Below are 19,467 nucleotides of genomic sequence, written 5' to 3' on the forward strand. Positions count from 1 at the left end.
TAACTAACTTGCTGGAGTTTTTGATGAGGCATCGGAGAGGGCCGATGAGGTAATACTGCTGATGTGGAGTACACGGACTTGCAAAAGACATTTGATAAAGTGCCATATAACAGGCTTGTCAGTGAAGGTAGAGCCCGTGGAATAAAAGGGATAGCATGGATATGGAATTGGCTGAGCGACAGGAGACAGAGACCGGTGGTGAATGGTTGTTTTTTTCCAGAGTGGAGGAAAATATACAGTGGGGTTCTCCCAGGGGGTCAGTGTTGGACCCCTATTTTTCCTGATCTATATTAAGTGACCCAAACCTGAGTGTGCAGGGCGCAATTTCAAAATTTCAGGATGACACAAAACTTGGAAGAGTAACGTGGGATGGGGCAAGGGTGTCTGGACTATCGGCACCTCGGCTGCTGTTGTAAATAGCTGTTTAATAGCTGATCTGAGGGGCAATTCAGTCACACTCGCCTTGTCAACACTTTTTCCTCCATCTTGAGGTTAACATCCAGCTCCCATGAAGGCCTCCGTCCAGCTAAACTGCTCTCGGGGCGAAAAGGAAGCTTTAGTGTCAGTGTTGAGAATTTTAATACCGTGTCTTTAGAGTTTTAGACAAGCAGAGTGCAGTGCAGGTTCACACAAACTATTTTTATCGTCATACGATCTGGCCTTTTCAAGATTGTTTTGATCAGTGGTTTCCAAGCCTTTTACGCAGTGCTGAGGTTCACAATAATGGCACCTCACACGTCACATGTAAAGCTTAAATTAATTCAGTCATCTCAAACTGCAGATGCCAGAAAAGCGTCTCCATTTAGAATTTATACTGCAATGAGGCAACAGCTCCAAGCACAGCCCACTCCAAACCCTCAGAGAATTCAAGTGAGACAAACTGGCAAGAAATACAAATGCAAACAGGGCTGAATTGCCTGGACTTCAGGAACTGCATTGCCAGGTGCTCAGGGGTTGCATCTGGGACGTAGTCTCAGGTCTGGACATACAACCCCACACCCAACGCCCAATCACAGAAGGAGAGGAAAATGAGCGAATCTTTCAATGACATACAGGACAACCCTGCCTCTCCTTGCTAGATCCTGACTCACTCAAAATCCCTTCAGGTAGCATCAGTCTTCACAGCAGCCTTTTTCGGTAGGTGAACTACAATCGATGAGGCTGTAGGAGGCTGCGCAGAAATCACACCATCAGACTGGCAGCCACTCGATTAACAAATGAGTCCATGTTGTATTCTTCTATTGCATCATAACTTTCAGACAACATAGCAGAGAGTTGCAGTGTGTCGGCCCATTCAATAGCTGAGAGTTAAAACTGCTTTGAAAAATATATCCAATATTTGACCCCCTCCCTCACCCAGATGCTGCCCGACCTGCTGAGTACTTGCCAGCATTTTCTGTAACGTTTTGTAATTTTAACCTGGTATTAGCCCAGTGGCGGGCTCACCATACAGAGAGCACAACAAGCAAATCATGGCGTGTTTGCGTGTGGGCTTCCAGGGTGGGGAGGGGACCCTTGTTAAAAAAGGTACTCAGTACCTGATTGAGGGACCCCCAGCATCAGAAAGGGGCGTCTGAGAGGCACTGAGAGCAACCCCACACCCCCACAGCCCTTGGTGCTGAACCCCCTTTCTCTTGTGTCCCTCTTCTCCATGTCTCCCTTCCCGCAATCACTCACCTGTGCTTGGGTTCCTCCTCCATCAGAGGCACGGGTGGGTGTCATACTGGCAGCAGCCAGTGCCTCTCAGTGGCACTGCTGAGTACAGAATAGCTGCTGGCCATTGATTGGCTGGAAGCTCTCACAGTGGGTGGGACCTTCGCCTCCATGGTCCTTGATCCCGGGGGAAGGCCCACAGTTGGCCTGTTAAGTGCCTGAGTGACACAAGATGCAATGGGCCTTCATGAAAACATGCGATGAGCGAGTCTCGTCAGCTCTTCAGCCAGTGGGCCAGACCCCTGACACTTCCGCAATATTCTGCCCAAATAGGAGGGTAGGTTAAAATGGTCCCCTATGCGTTTTTGTGAACACTTCAAGGATCCACTAAAAACTTCTCCTTAATCTTTCAACAGCTTCAATATCTCAACAGTAACAAATCTAGTAGCAGGTTTTACAGAACCTCAATTGGCTAAATAGCTTTGTAACTAACAGTAAAATCATTACAAAGAATGGTCTCATCACAATAATTAACATACGAAATAGGCGCAGGAGTAGGCCATTCGACCCCTCAAGCCTGCTCCGCCAGTCAATAAGGTCACGGCTGATCTGTTTGTGTTTCAAATTCCACATTCCCATCTACCCCAAACGAGCATACAAAATAGGAGCAGAAGTAGTTATAAATGTATAAAATTTCAGAATATCTGAAATTAGTTACTGAGTTCAGATAATAGCATGGATGAATTCATACATGTTACATGTTTGGATATTTTCTAACCTTCCGACTCGAGATTATTTTGGCTTTTGTAACTTAGGACACTCTTATGGAAGAGTCTCAATTCCCAAACCTGCATGAGGGATTTCATTTGTAACCTTTTGGCTATACATCAATGTAACCAAATTTTTGGTGCCTATTAGATATTGGATTGCCTTATATCTCCATCAGATTTCACTTCCAGTCTTTGTATGTGGCAATAAATATGGAGCAAAGTGAATTTAATAACATGGAAATAATTCAACAATAGCTATACATCAGCAGTAGAATGTATTTTATCTATTTGGAGTAAGATTGCAACTCCAAGAACTAATCTACAACAACGAACAGACTTGTGGGCAAAATTCTTGGTCATGGAATAACAGGGAAAGTAAGCACTTGGATAAGAAATTGGCTGAGTGACAGGAGACAGAGAGTAGCAATCAATGGTTGTTTTTCAGATTGGAGGAAGCTTTGTAGTGCAGTTCCCCAGGGGTCAGTGTTGGGACCCTTGCTCTTCCTGATATATATATATTTTAATGACCTCGACTGTAGTGTGCAGGGCATGATTTCAAAATTTGCTGACGATACAAAGATTGAAAATGTTGTCAGCTGTGATGGGGATAGTCTTGAACTTCAAAAGGACATAGACATGTTGGTGGATTGGGCAGACAAGTGGCAGATGAAGTTCAATGCAGAGAGTGTGAGGTGATCCATTTTGGCAGAAAAAATATGGTGAGACAGTATAAAATAAGGGGAGAGTCTCTAAAGGAGATGCAGGAACAGAGGGACCTCATAGGTCATCGAAGATGGCAGGCATGTTGACAGAGCAGTTAATAAAGCATATAGTATGTTAGGCTTTATTAATAGGAGCATTGAGTACAAAAGTAAGGAGGTCATGTTGAACTTGTAGAGACACGAGTTAAGCCTCATCTGGAGTACTGTATCCATGGAAGGATGTGAAGGCATTGGAGAAAGTACAGAGGAGATTCACAAGAATGATTCTGGGGATAAAGAACTGTAGCTATGAGGATAGACTGGAGAGGTTGGGACTCTTTTCCTTGGAGAAAAGAAGGCTGAGAGGAGACTTGATGGAGGTATTCAAGATCCTGAGGGGTATGGACAGAGTAAATAGCGAGGAACTGTTCCCACTCAAGACAGCATCAACAACTAGAGGGCACAGATTCAAAATAATTGGCAAAATGTGATGCGAAGGTGGTTGGAGTCTGGAATAAAGTTCCTCAAAGGATGGTGGAGGCAGGTTCGATTGAGGTATTCAAAGGGGGAATTGGATTTCTACCTGAAAAGAGAGAATGTGCAAGGTAAGGGGGAGAAGGCAGGGAAGTGGGACTTGGTGGAATGCTCTTCCCGAGAGCCAGTGCAGACTCAGTGGGCCAAATGGCCTCCTCCTGCACTGTAAAGATATTGTGATACTGTGATACCTGTGTATTGATAAAACACCCCAACACATTACACAGGAGCATTATCAAAGCAAATTAGGAGGCATTAGCACGTGATAAAAAAGCTTGATCAAAGAGGTGGGCTTTAAAGAGTTAAAAACAAAAAAACTGCGGATGCTGGAAATCCAAAACAAAAACAGAATTACCTGGAAAAACTCAGCAGGTCTGGCAGCATCGGCGGAGAAGAAAAGAGTTGACATTTCGAGTCCTTGAGGACTCGAAACATCAACTCTTTTCTTCTCCGCCAATGCTGCCAGACCTGCTGGGCTTTAAAGAGTGTCTGAAAGGAAGAGAGGTTCAGAGAGGGAATCCTAGAGCTTACAGCTCAGGCAGCTGAAGGCATGGGTGCTAATAGTGTGGTAATCTATTAAAAATGGTTTTTAAACATACACCATCGGTCTCTTTTTCTTGTAGGGCTTTAAAAATCAATATTTCCTCTCCAATTATACCTAGATGCATTTATCAAATCTTTTGATTGCTTGCCTCAAGAGATTCTTCAACTGCTGATTGTGTTCTTTAAGAAAACTTTCTGTGCCCCAAATCAAACTCTCACAGAAGAACAAAAACCATTACGGAAATGCTGGATTTTGATTACCCAGCTTCTCGTAGTCAGGAGGGAATGGCCAAATAAAAACTGAACCATACGCCAAACCTGTATGTATTTGAAAGTGGTTCATTAAGTCCCTCTCCAGCTATTTGTCAGCTCTCTAACCCCGTCCACAAATGATCCTTTGCCGTTCTCGTTTGACGATACTGTCAACCAAGCCATCAGCTTACGATCACTACGAACTACAAAAGATCTATAAATAGCTGCCATCAAATTTAGCAGTATCAAAATATTAATATCTATTACATTGAGTAAACGCTTTTGAGTCTGCTCTGAAGAAACGACGGCCAATTGATTATATTAATATTTAAGAGGATGCAGTTTTCAGAGAAAAAAGCATTTGGGGAATTATGTCTGTTGGGGAAGAAATCAAAGCTCTTTCTTTAAACATGTAGATCAATGAATAAAGCTTAGCCAAATATACTTTCTGGGCTGGTGAGCTCAACTGGGTAATGGTTCAGAATAACGCCAACAGCCCCATTCCGACTGGGGTAGATTTAGGACCTGCCTCCGTGCCTGTCCCTGAGAATGAAAGGCAATGGCAAACCAGCACTGACAAAAACTGAAGCATCGACAGACAACAACCCAAGGGACTGCCCTCGGGCAGAACACACATACCATACCAAACATACTTTATTTTATTTGGACGAGAATTTCATAAATTATTTGCAATGGTCAAAGGCCTGGGCAAGCTAATGTGCCTGAAAGTATAATTCCCCACTCCTCGATTCCTGTATAAAGAAATGAAAGAGACATTGTTTTGGCACAAGAAGGAATTCTTAAAGTCCATGGGGCAATCGTTTTTTTTGTATAAATGAATGTCACACTAAGATATGGCACATTCTCTGATGAGTCAACATAAGAACATAACAACAAGAATTTAAAAATTAGAAGCAGGAGTAGATTGCCAGTCGAGCTCACAGTGTAGCCCTTTTACATGTACTGGAAGCTACATATATTAATACAAAGAGCCCTGCTCTTTGCAGACAGAAAGAACATATACACACATTGCACCTGTTTCAGCTAAACAAAATAAGTGATTGCCATTCACTGGTTCATTCCTCAGGGCAATGTCTTGACCAGTCAAATTGTCAGGTTTAAATTTCAAACAATGCTTGCCAATTAACTTGTCAATCACCATTCACTGATACATACTCCATGCCAATGCCTCTACCAATCAGAGTCTGCTTGCCAACCAATCAGCACTCTCTTCTCATACAGTATAAAGTTGTTGCTTCCCCTGACATTGGTATTCTTGCAATGCATGCAAGATGAAAAGCTTTGACAAAATAGCCCTTTTTTTTAAGCAATACTCAAAGCGGACAACCTCAAACTTCCCCACATTATACTCCATCTGTCACCTTGTTGCCCACTCACTTAACCTATCTATATCTCTTTGCAGCTATTCTCCCCACAGCTTGCATTCTCACCTAGCTTTATATCGTCACCAAACTTAGAGACGTTACTTTTTTTCGTCAAAGCCATTAATATAGATTGTAAATAGCTGAGGCCTCAGCCACTGATCCTTGAGGCACTCCACTAGTCACAGCCTGCCAACTTGAAAATGCCCATTTATCCCTACTCTGTTTCCTGTTAGTTAACTAATCCTCTATTCATGCTAATATATCACCCCCAACTCCTTTAGCCCTTATCTTGCCTTTTGTGTGGCACCTTGTCGAATGCTTTTTGGAAATCCAAGTACACTACATTTACCAGTTCCCCCTTATCTACCCTACTAGTTACACCTTCAAAACATTCTACTAAATTTGCCAAACAGGATATTCCCTTTTGTTAAACCCTTTTGACTTGTTCTAATCATACTATGCTTTTCTAAGTGCATTGTTAAATTTCCTTATCAATTGGTTCCAGCGATTTCCCGGTGACTGATGTCATGCTAACCAGCCCATAGTCCTTTGTTTTCTCTCTCCCACCTTTCTTAAATAGCGGCATTACGTTTGCTAATTTCCAATCTGCTGGGTGTGTTCCTGAATCCAGGGAATCTTGGAAAATCAAAGCTTCAAAGAAGCACTGGCTATCTCTTTTAGTGTTAAAAAAGGCTTGCATTTATATAGTGCCTTTCTCAATCGCCAGTTGTCTCAAAGCATTTTACAGCAAGTGAAATACTTTTGAAGTATAGTCACTGTCCTAATGTAGGAAACATGGCAGCCAATTTGTGCACAGCAAGTTCCCACGAATCACAATGTGTTAATTCTCACGATGTTCATTGAGGGATAAATATTGGCCAGGATGCTGGGGATAACTTCTCTGCTCTTTTTCAGAATAGTGCCACGAGATCTTTTACATCCACTTGAGCAAGGCAGATGCGGCCTCAGTTTTGTTGTCTCATCTGAAAGGTGGAACCTCCAACTGTTCAGCACTCCCTCAGTACTGCACTGGAGTGTCAGCCTTGATTTTTGTGCTCAAGTCCCAGAGTGGGACTCGAATCCACAACCTTCTGACTCAAAGGCAACAGTGCTAACAATTCCTCGACAAGGAAATGGGTATCTGACGAGACGGAGTGGTAGGTGTTTTATATTCTTTCATGGGATGCGAGTGTCATTGGCAAAGCCAGCATTTGTTGCCCATCCCCAATTGCCCTCGATGATGGTGGTGGTGAGCTGGCTTACTGAACCACTGCAGCCCATGTGGTGTAGGTACAACCAGAGTGCTGCTAGGAAAGGAGTTCCAGAATTTTGACCCAGCGACAGTGAAGGAACGACGATAAGAGTTCCAAGTCAGGATTATGCAGGGCTTGGAACGCAACTTGCAGGTAGTGGTGTTTCCATGTGTCTTGCTGCCCATATCCTTGGGCAAGAGAGACCAGCCAGGATTCCTGCTATTGACATAAAGCTAGTGGCTACTGCTGGAAGGGGCAAGTGTCACAGTTTGTCAAAGATGGAACCGAGCTTGATTTATTGTGCAACACCACCCCAACTCAGTCCCAAATTAGATAGCAAGGGAAACACATTCCAGTGTGAGTCATCGTCTTCGAGACATGAGACAGTCTCATTATCCTCACGTTGGGAAGATTGGAAAACAAGAGGGTTGGGAAGGGAAGGAGATTTGATATGTTACAGAACACTGAACTGAGTTCAGCGTTTTCACTCCTGCGCAAATGTCAGTGCTGACATGTTGTGGGACAAAGTTTATCACATTTGGCAGACTATAGGGCAGCTCTGGATACCGTATCAATATTTATTTACACAAGTCAATTGGCCATGGCACTGTGTACAAGGATCAAGATCAAGTGTAGTGCTGAGGTCCAGCAAATTTAAAAGGGGGTGGAGTGTTGGTGGGGGTGGGCTGTTGTGGTAGGAGATCGGGTGCAAATAAGAGGGATGCGAAATTCCTTTCAATTCCCAGGAGGAAAGCAGAGTTGCAGCTCACAATATTGACATCAGGTTTCAGCCCAGACAGACAGAGCTCAATCCAACACAGATAGAAAGAATCAGACAACAGATAGATAAAGAAAAAGAGAGAGAGACAGACAGAGACACACATAGATATGGGAAAGGATGTTCGGAATGCTGACTTGTGATGTGTTACTGATAAGGAGCTGCGTGTACTAATAAAATCTGTAATATCTTACTGGCTGCAGATTTTAGGATTTATTTTATTTAGGATAAATAATTATCTTTCACTGAAACGCTCAAAGTTTACATTCATATTTCAATTTGTTCTCAGGTCCAAGTTTATCATTCCTGATGTCCACTTCAGGCTGAGTATAAAGGGACTTGGAAATTAAATACATTTAACACAATACAATTCAGGTACAACACTGAAGGAATGTGGTATAAGGGGCACTGAGATTTACTTTATAATACCTTACCCAATGTGTGAAAACTACTTTCTCTACCTGCTGATAATGAACGAGGGTAAGTTGACTTGAAGCTGGCACAGTGACGTGAAACAAACTTCAATGGTGTTTAATGAGTCACATAATGGGACCCTCACAGTGCAACGTAAAGATGCCATACCAGTGGCATGTTACTGCCACTCATCACCTTTCATCTTTAATAGATCATAGAAGTCGCTTGGTCGTATAGAGCTCGAGTATTGCTGAAAACAAAAGACATGTCTAAGCTATCCGTCTTGCACTCATCAGGACACTCGCAAGAATACCAATATAAGGGGGATAACAACAATTTATATTGTATGTGAAGAGAGTGCTGATGGTTAGCAAGTGGCAGTGCCATGGAGAATGTACCACTGATGGTGACTGACAGTTAACTGCCAAGCATTGTTTGAAATTTAAACCAGGCAGCTTGACCCTGATTCCTCAGGGCAATGCCTTGACCAATGAGTCAGCGAATGGCTGTCACTTATTTTGTTTAACTGAAACAGGTAGTGTACGTACACGTTCTTTCTGTCTGCAAAGAACAGGGCCCTGTGTATTTATATGTAGCTTCCAGTACAGGCAAATGCGCCACATTACAAGCCCGACTGACAATTTTAAATTGGTTGTCAGCGTAATTCTTAGCACACTGAGGATTATTTAGCAAATGTTGTCCAATCGTGGAATCACATCTAACGTTGGACACTGTGTTTTGAGCTTTGCAAGCACGGGCTGGTTTATGGCCTGTACCCTGTTGCGAACAGTGGCTGGGACATGCTGTTCAATACAATCTGCCAGTCTTTGGGATGCACAGCCTACAAACCTAACATCACACTGGCACTGAAATTCATATACCGCATCACTCATTTGTGTTTTAGGCAGGACGTCTTTTTGGCTTGACGGCAGCATCCGGTTAGTGGCGAATACCACTCGTGTTGCTACTGCACAGTAGCAGCGTGAAACAGCTCGCTTCGCCTGTTGCTCAAATTTGAGATACCTTGCCCTCCCAGGGTGGTCTGAGGTAGACTGGGCACTTTTCAGGGCCGAAAGTGAAGGCCTTAGGCCTGTTCCTGAGTTTGCACAATATACAGTGCGAAATGATCTGATCAGGGCAACCATTATCTCGCAGGATGCCTCTGACGTGCCCCTATTTCAGCATCAAGCTTGCATGGTAAGTAAATGGCTCAGGCCCCATTTACAAAGTTGCTGGTAAGGCCAATTTTATAGCATGTGGCACTGCAAGATTCTCAACGTGTATATTGGCCAGTGAAGGTAGGCTTGCAGTAGACCAGGGTAGAGAATTCCCTGGCAGATTTCTCAACTAGTACGTCAAGGAAGGGGAGTTCGTTCCACTGCTCCATTTCAAAGGTGAATTTGAACGCAAGCCTATCTTCACTGGTCAATATACGCGTTGGGATTCTTACCGTACCACATGCTATAAGATTGGTCTTATCGGCAACCTTGTAAATAGGGCCCAAGCCATTTGCACACAAAGCCTGATGCAGAAATAGGGTGCATCCTGCACAGAGTTGGCTACCCTGATCAGATCATTTCGCGCTGTATATTATGCAAACTCATGAACGGGCCCTAAGGCCGTCACTTTCGGCCCTGAAAAGTCCCCAGTCTACCTCAGACCACCCTGGGAGGGCAAGGTATCTCAAATTTGAGCAACAGGTGAAGCGAGCTGTTTCACGCTGCTACTGTGCAGTAGCAACACGAGTGGTATTCGCCACTAACCGGATGCTGCCGTCAAGCCAAAAAGATATTCTGCCTATCACACAAATGAGTGATGCAGTATCTGAATTTCAGTGCCAGTGAGATTTTAGGTATGTGGGCCCGTATGTCCCAAAGACTGGTGGATCCTATCAAACAGCGTGTTCCAGTCGCTGTTCACAATGGACAGGGTACAAATGTAGAAACTCGCTCTCGGAGGCTTCTTAGTCAAACAAAACAAACCTTATTCACGTGAGAGCTTCCGTGGCTGCTGGTATCCAGCCAGCCTCTCATATGGCCTTTTTATTCTAGGGAATCCCTCCCTAGAATTTATTCCCCCGCACTAGCCACGCTTTGGCTGAACAACTTACGTGACCCCTACTCAATTGAACTGATCTTAAAGTGACAATCATCATATAGACCGTACCCAACCAGCCCACGCTTGCAAAACTCAAAACGCAGTGTCCAACATTAGATGTGATTCCATGATTGAGGATTATTTAGCAAATGTTGTCCAATGTGCCAAGAGTTACACTGACAACCAATTTAAGATTGTCAGTTGGGCTTGCAGTGTGGCACATCTGTGTGTACTGGAAGCTACATATATTAATACACAGGGCCCTGTTCTTTGCAGACAGAAAGAACATATACACACATTTTGTTTAACTGAAACAGGTGCAACAGCCATTCGCTGACTCATTCCTCGGGGCAATACCTTGACCAATTAGGGTCAAGCTGCCTGGATTAAGTTTCAAACAATGCTTGGCAGTTAACTGTAAGTCACCATCAGTAGTGCATTCTCCATGGCAATGCCACTTGCCAACCAATCAGCACTCTCCTCACATATGGTACAAATTGTTGTTTTCCCTCTTAAATTGGTATTCTTGATGAATGCAAGATGAAAAGCTTAGATATGTCTCTTTTTTCAGCAAGATCATAGAAGCATAGAATGGCAGAATGTTACAGGTGAGAAAGAGGCCATTCAGCCTATAAGGTCTGTGCTGGCTCCCTGCAAGAGCAACTCAGCTAGACCTACTCTCCCCAGCATTTACCCAAGCCCTGCAAATCTTCTCTCTTTAGATAATTATCCAATTCTCTTTTGAAAGCCATGATTGAACCTGCCTCCACCACTCTCAGCTGGTGCATTCCAGATATTAACCACTTGTTGTATAAAAAAGTTTTTCCTCATGTCACCTCTGGTTTTTTGCCAATCATCTTAAATCAGTGTGCTCTGTTTCTTGGCCTTTCCACTAAAATTGGAACACTCTCCCTTTCTCTTCTGTCCAGACCCCTTATGAATTTGAATACATCTCACAAATCTCCTCTCAACTTTCTCTACTCCAAGGAGAACAGTCCCAACTTCTCCAATCTATCCACATAACTGAAGTCTCTCATCCCTGAAGCCATTCCAGTGAATCTTTACTGCACCATCTCTGATGCCTTCATATCTTCCCTAAAGTGTGATGCCAAGAATTGAACACGGATAACCTGGATTTTCGCCAAGTCTGGATGACTCAGGAGCCATTTAAAAGTTGGCGGATGGGTCCTGGTTCTGGCATTCCCAGAATCATCCGGATCCTTTAAACTATCAATAGCAGAAACTGCAAGCCCTTAAAAAAAAAACTCTTAACCTTATGTTATTAAACATTGTAAAATTGGCTGTAGAGATCAGAGAGCCAGAGCTGTCAATCAAGCAATGTTTTCTCTAAGGCTCAGGTGTTTCAACAGAGTAATATAGATGTCTGAGCTCTTGGGCATACATAATGAGGAATTTTCAGGAATAATCAATAATTTTCCTGACTCCTGCTACCCATCTGGGTGATGAAAATCCGGGCTAACATTCCAGTTGAGACTGAATCAATGTAATTTTCTTAACGCCTCTAGTCACCATGGATGCCACCACCACTGCATTTAAATCAGTTTTCTGTGATTTTATTAATAAATTCAGGGTGGAATAACCTCACACACAGAAGGAAGCTGAAAGAGGATATTTACACTGACTGTCCAGCAGTGGCTGGAGAAGTTTTTTTTTTTAAATTTTAGCATATTTTCCCAAAAGGTAACAGTGGGCCACTTTTAACAGGGCATCAAAGTGCAGTACAATAAGAACCAATCCCTGAACAGAACTAATTTGCAGGTCGAGTCCAATGGAACATATTCAATATCACAAGGACTCATGTGTAACAGGACCATGATATACACCAATCATTTTCAAAATGCTGCTGACTGTTCTCCTGGAGTCCTCTGTAGGAACCTCAATTCATTTTCCACTCTTTAGCCTGGGTTTAAAAGCAGTGTTTGTGGAGGTAACAAGCAGGATAGATAAAAGGGAACCAGTAGATGTAATATAATTTGGATTTCCAAAAGGCATTCGATAAGGCACCACACATAAGGCTACCTAATAAGATAAGAGCCCATGTTGTAGGGAGAAGTATATTAGCATGGATAGAGGATTGGCTAACTAATAGAAAACAGAGAGTTGGGATAAGGGGGGCATTTTCAGGATGGCAACCTGTAACTAATGGAGTGCCACAGGGATCAGTGCTGAGGCCATAATTATTTACAATATATATTAATGACTTATATGAGGGAAGTGAATGTACTATCACCAAGTTTGCGGATAACACAAAAATAGGTGGGAAGGCAAGTGGTGAGGGTGACACAAAGAGCCTACAGAGGGATATAGACAGGTTAAGTGAGTGGACAAAAGCTTGGCAGGTGGAATATAATGTGGGAAAATGTGAGGTTATGCATTTTGGCAGGAAGAATAGAGGAACTGATTATTTAAATGGAGAAAAACTGCAGAAAGCTATAGCACAAAGATTTGGGAGTCCTTATGCATGATTCTCAAAAAGCTAACATACAAGTTCAGCAGATAATAAGGAATGTAAATAAAATGTTGGCCTTTATTTCAAACGGAATGGAGTATGAATATTGGGAAGTCTTGCTAAAACTATACAAGGCACTAGTTAGACCACACCAGAATACTGTGAACAGTTTTGGTTCCCTTATCTAAGGAAAGATATACTGGCATTGGAGAAGGTTCACTGGGTTGATCCCAGGAATGGAGGGATTTTCTTATGAGGAGAGGTTGAGTACATTGGGCCTGTATTCATTGGAGTTTAGAAGAATGAGAGGCAACCTTACTGAAACATAAGATTCTTAGGGGGCTTGACAGGGTAGATGCTGAGAGGTTGTTTCCCCTTGTGGGAGAGTCTAGGACCAGAGGGCATAATCTCAGAGTAAGGGGTCGCCCATTTAAAACAGAGATGAGGAGGAATTTCTTCTCTCAGAAGGTAGTGAATCTGTAGAACTCTCTACTTCAGAGGGCTGTAGAGGCTGGGTTATTAAGTATATTCAAGGCTGAGATTGGCAGATTTTTAATCACAGAGATAAAAACAAAAAAACTGCAGATGCTGGAAATCCAAAACAAAAACAGAATTACCTGGAAAAACTCAGCAGGTCTGGCAGCATCGGCGGAGAAGAAAAGAGTTGACGTTTCGAGTCCTCATGACCCTTCAACAGAACTGGGTTCTGTTGAAGGGTCATGAGGACTCGAAACGTCAACTCTTTTCTTCTCTGCCGATGCTGCCAGATTTTTAATCAGTAAGGGAAGCAAGGGTTATGGGGGAAAAAGGCAGGAAAGTAGAGCTGAGGATTATTAGATCAGCCATGATCTAATTGAATGGCGGAGCAGACTCGATGGGCCGAATGGCCCATGTCTGCTCCTGTGTCTTATGGCGTTAACATATTAATTTGGTCTTGTTATAAAGACATTTAATGAGTCACTCTGCACCTCAGAGGTGATATTTTTAGGACCTATAACTTGGAGAATGTGTCATCAGGTTTCATGACCGCAGCAGATTCTTTCCATGAGGGAGGTGGTTTAGTAGAAGACTTTATAAAGCTGCCCATTTGATTTGGTGCTGCGTAATGCAACATTGCTGTGCAATGAGATGCATGTCCAAGAAACAACTGGACGGAAAATTGGTTTGTGTAAAATGCATAGGTAAATTACACTGTTAACCACATTCTCCTCTGTGGAACAAGGCACACATGTAGACCTTCTGGCTCTCTTCTTCTCCCCTCAATGCAACCACTGCCAGCTCATCATCAGAAACAAAACTTGCTAAACGACCTACACATAAACCTCAGTTATTGTTCAGCCAGTCATTGAAAGGTGTGTGACTGTGAATATTTTGACTCACTTTCTCTTAGCCCTCACTGAAAAGCTCCACTTATCTGCCCACCACCTCCCTCTTCAATGACAATGCCTTATTAATTATATCATTAAGGGTTAATGGCAATTACATCGTTAAACAGGTGATGAGTATTTGTACACCTATAAATGGGGATGTGAAGATGGCAGAGGTGGCGCGGCGGTTGGTGCAGAAAGTGGTGACCGGCGGCCCCAAGCTCGCCCTGGCTGCTGCTATTTACTCTAAACCACGTCTGGCTACCTTCTGGAAATATGCTCGGATGGAGCTGACTCCTCCAACTCCTGGAGAAATCCCAGTGGCTGTTGAAAGCTTCAAGGGTCTTGTGGCATATTTAAAGCTGGGAGTTACAAACAAACAACAGTAAAGGATGCCCTGAGGAACACACTTGTGGCCACGGAAGTTGTGATGTGGTTTTACATTGGCGAGGTCATTGGCCGAAGAAGCCTGTTTGGATATAATGTCTGAACTCTAACCTGTGTTGGACTAGCATTCCATTGTAAATGAATGAATAATATTTCAAATTAAATAAAGCCATTATTAGGACTTTAAAAAAATAAATAAATAAATGGGGATAGCCGGGAGACTGGCGTGGTGAGTAATGTTGGCTGTGAACTAAGTCAATAAGCTCTCTCCAGCAAAGAAAGCTGCTGGAGTCTTAGCTCTAACTTGAACAACCAGCGTGGATCCAGTTAAGGTTCAAGCCCAGGAGGAATTATAATCTAATGATCAAGCCATCTCCTACCTGAACCTGAACACGTTAGTAAATCAGTGATGGTGACCAAATTGGTGAGGTTTTGACACCAGAAGTAAATTAAGTACGCTTTATGCAAAGTCTACTTTAACGAACTGTTTTCAATGTACTTGAAATCATTGATGTGCCGCGTCACTGTGAAACGTACAGTGGTTTAATTTGATATTACTCAAGGTTGCAATAATGATCTTGCACCATTTATTCTGACCTCCTCAGTTGTTGGTTTACAGTTGACAACAAACTCGCGTTTTCTTTTTAAATTCCTTCTGCACAGTTTGGACATGAATCCTTTTTGCTTTACAAATGACTGCGAGACTTGCAACAACAAAATATCAGGAGATACTCAATAACGATCGCTCACAAACTTCTGGTGCAACTGAAAGAAAACAGAACTACTTGTTCTACCTGATTTAATTTCAGGGCACAAATCCTTTGGAGCAAAATAGGCTCCATCGTTGAATTTTTGTACAAAAACATAAATTCGCAGCTTCAGCATTTGATCTTAGTTGAATATTCTACAGTTAACTGCTGCCTTTCCTACGCACTATGTTGTCTCCAAAGAAAACATTATTTTGGTTTCCACATGACTCGTATTGGGTGTAAGTTAACAAAAGGGTGAAAAAAAACTCATTTCCAACATTGAATCATCAGAACTATAGCAGCAACCCTAAATGTCCCGTAAAACAAGACATCTGCACCTCAGGGGTGATAATTTTAGATACAAGATGCACTGCAGCAACTCACCAAGTCTCCTTTGACCAGCATCTTCCAAACTTGCAATCTCTACCACCTAGAAGGACAAGGGCAGCAGATGCATGGGAACACCACCAACTGCAAATTCCACTGCAAGCCCACACACCATCCTCACTTGGAACTATATTGGCCGTTCTTTCACCGGCGCTGGGTCAAAATCCTGGAAATCCCTTCCTAACAGCACAGTGGGTGCACCTACACCACACAGACTGCAGCGGTTCAAGAAGGCAGCTCACCACCACCTTCTCAAGGGCAATTAGGGATGGGCAATAAATGCTGGCCCAGCCAGCGACAGCCACACTCTGTGAATGAATAAAAAAGATGCTGAATAGCTATAATATGGAGCTCTGCTTGCTGCTTTAATGTATAATCCAGCAGTTTCAAATGGATTAACAATGTAGCATAAGGGATCATTCACATATCACTATCCATTATTTGAAATTCAATCTGTCTATGTAATTTCACTACACAGGTCACAAATGCCACTTTCATTGCTGCACAATACTTATTAAATTCTCTTACTCTGGATAATAATACGTGGGAATCCTAGCATAGTGTTTACCTTACTGAACACGTGATCCCGAGGCCTAGCCAAATAACCCGGCGATGTGAGTTCAAATCCCACCCTGTCAGCCGGGGAATTTCGTTTAACTAATTAAATAAAACCGAAATTAGAAAGCTGCTATTGTTAATAGTGATCATGCAACTAACTAGTTCCATCTGGTTCTTTAATGTCATTTAGGAAAGAAATTCTGCCATCCTTCCTGTCAGGTTGAGAACTGGTTGTGTGCAAGTGCTTCAGTATGACATAGTATATGGTACTCGGAGAAGATACCGGAAGGTACCGCACTTTGTACTACATATGGGGTCACTGGCCCTGGGGTTGGTCAGATAACACGTTAATTAAATGGACCCGAAATTAAAAAGCAGCTTTTTCATTTCAGTTTTATTTAATTAATTAATTAAATGAAATTCCCCGGATGACAGTGGGGGATTTGAACTGACATCATTGGGTTATTTGTCTAGGCCTCTGGATCACGCGTTCAGTAAGGTAAACACTATGCTAGGATTCCCACGAATCTCTTCCCAGAGTAAGAGAATTTAATAAGAATTGTGCAACAATGAAAGTGGCATTTGTGACCCGTGTAGTGAAATCACATTGATAGACTGAATTTCAAACAAGGAGTTAGCCAGCATGGTACATTAAATAATGTTCTTGCAGTTAAATATGATATATTGGGGAGATGGTGGCGTAGTGGTAATATCACTGGACTAGTAGTCCAGAGGCCCAGGTTAATGCTTTGGGGGCACAGGTTCAAATCCCACCAAAGCAGCACAATAAATTCGGTATTGAAAGCTAGTTTCAGTAATGGTGACAACCACTGATTGCTATAAAAACCCATCTAGTTCACTTTAGGGAAGGGAAACTGCCATCTTTACCTGGTCTGGCTGACATGTGACTCCAGACCCACAGCCATGTGGTTGACTCTTAGCTGCCTGGGCAAACGGTCTAGCAAGCCACTCAGTTGTATCAAACTACAGGAAATTAACAGACTGCGGCAGTTCAAGGTAGTGGCTCACCACCACCTTCTTAAGGGTAATTAAGGATGGGCAATAAGTGCTGGTCTTGCCAGGGACACTCATATTTCGTGAATGAATGAAAAAGGTAAATAATTGAAGAACTATTTTTATGTGGCGTTTGTTTACTTAGACAAAGGATATTAGTATAAAAACTGTCATCAAATCTCAGCACTAGCGTCTGTTCAGGTCTTTTGCAAAGCCCATGCATATTTGTACTAATATCTTAAAGGTAGGGAACTTCTCTCAAACCTGTTTCTCACTTTGCAGATTACGTTTAACAAAATACCTGGTGTAGATTGCACAGATTCTCTTCGTTAATCTTAAGAAAACAATTATTCTACAATTTCCTCAGTATCACTGAATATATTTTGAATTGTTTGACATTGGCAGGGGAAAGATTAGTGAGCAGCAAATGCAGTGGATGCTTGGTAACCAGGAAGTATTTATTGGGATCAAACAGTTAGTAAATTAGCGCCGATATATTTTATTTCATCAGAGCATCCGATGACTGGGAAGATTTTATTTCCCCTGAGAAATTCTGCTGGTTAAAAAGGAAGTGAATGGATCAGTAGATTACCACAAAACTCTTCACCTCGGAGACCAGGATATGAACCTTGACAGATGGAATGAGATTCACAGGATGACATAGAATTTTCAACAAGGAAGCAGGCCATTTGGCCCCACTGGTCTGCACTGATGATTATACTCCACATGAATCTCCTCCCACTCCAATTACCTCTTGCCAACATGGCTTCCATGAGGTATACATCAAGCTTCCCCCTTAAATGCACCAAAGCTGTTTGCTCCAACCACTCCATGTGGCAGTACGCTCCACATTCAGACCATTCTCTGTCCACTCCAATGGCTTTAGGTGCCCTATGGGAAAGCTCTGGTGGTCAGTGCCCAGCCACTGCCCAACGACAACACAAAACCTGAACCATTCAGGTATGCTCTGGACCTTCAGACAGATTCACTCTGAGCTCCCAACATCCCAGTGCAGACATCCCTCAAGCTGTTGAGGACAACGGTAGATTGCAATTGCCTGAATTACACTTGGCTGGCTTTCCAAAATAATTTTTATTCATACAAATGTACTAAAATGGTCACAACCCTGTTCCCAGGAGCCAAAATTAATTTTTGGTCAGCTGAATGCAAACTATGTTGAGCCGGGCGGTTTTGTATTCTATTGGGCTTTCGAGCTGAACGTTAAAATACTTAAAACTCTAAATATGGCTTGCCAACACCTGCTCCCGACAGCACGATGAAAGGGACTCACTTCAACCGGGTAAGCAATCAAGTACAGCAGGTCTTATCAGCTAGATTAGGATTTCCAAACTCCACTCGCAGAGGATTTGCTTCCTAACAGCTGCAAATTGCAAACATCAGGCAACTCGCTCTGTATTTAACTCTCTTAATTAGTGCTCCTGGCTCGGTGAAACGTTAATAATCTTTGCACATAGCCTAGCAGGTGCACTAGGAAGATTTCTAAATGCAGCACGATCCTGTCTGGGACTAGCAGGAATGTGAAATAACTGCAGCTGGTGCTGAATTGCCCTGCTTGTCCCCCCACTTAACATTTCTCGTGGTATAAAAATGGCTGGCATCCCATCAGATGAATTTGTATCAACTTTATAATCTTTAGCACTAGTCAGGGCGTGTGTGTGTGTGTGTGTGTGTGTGTGTTTGTGTGTGTGTGTGTGTGTCTTGAGTTTGAGTAACAGTTGTAAAATGAGTGGTGGTGAATCAGCAGATATCGAATACTGTGGAAATTTTTATCTCTCAGGATTTTTATTTCCATTGACTTCAATGCAGATGAAATAATGTCGAGAGAGACGTGAAACGGGTTGCAGTCAGTCAGAGGAAACATCATCCCTGTATCCAGTCTGTCCAGCCCTGTCAGAATTTTATACATTTCAATGAGATCCCCTCTCGTTCTTCTAAACTCCACTGAACACAGGCCTAGTCGGCCCAGTCTCTCCTCATACGACAATCCTATCGTCCCAGGAATCAGTCTGATGAACCTTCACAGCACTCCCTCCACGGCAAGTATATCCTTTCTTAGGTAAGGTGACCAAAACTGTACACAATTAAGGTTGGAGATAACATGTGCTGTAAATCAATGCTAGAAGCACACAGCTAA

General features: G+C 42.8%; 1 protein-coding gene and 1 pseudogene across 2 annotated transcripts in view; one reads left to right on the top strand and one right to left on the bottom strand.

Moving 5' to 3' along the window:
• The window catches only part of dapk2b (death-associated protein kinase 2b), a 154,450-nt gene that overhangs the window by 94,295 nt on the left and 40,688 nt on the right, over positions 1–19,467 (bottom strand). The gene's annotated exons all lie outside the window — the stretch shown is intronic.
• Positions 14,384–14,788, top strand: LOC121272095 (annotated as a pseudogene).

Source organism: Carcharodon carcharias, chromosome 32, assembly GCF_017639515.1.
Source record: "Carcharodon carcharias isolate sCarCar2 chromosome 32, sCarCar2.pri, whole genome shotgun sequence".
Taxonomy (NCBI): domain Eukaryota; kingdom Metazoa; phylum Chordata; class Chondrichthyes; order Lamniformes; family Lamnidae; genus Carcharodon; species Carcharodon carcharias.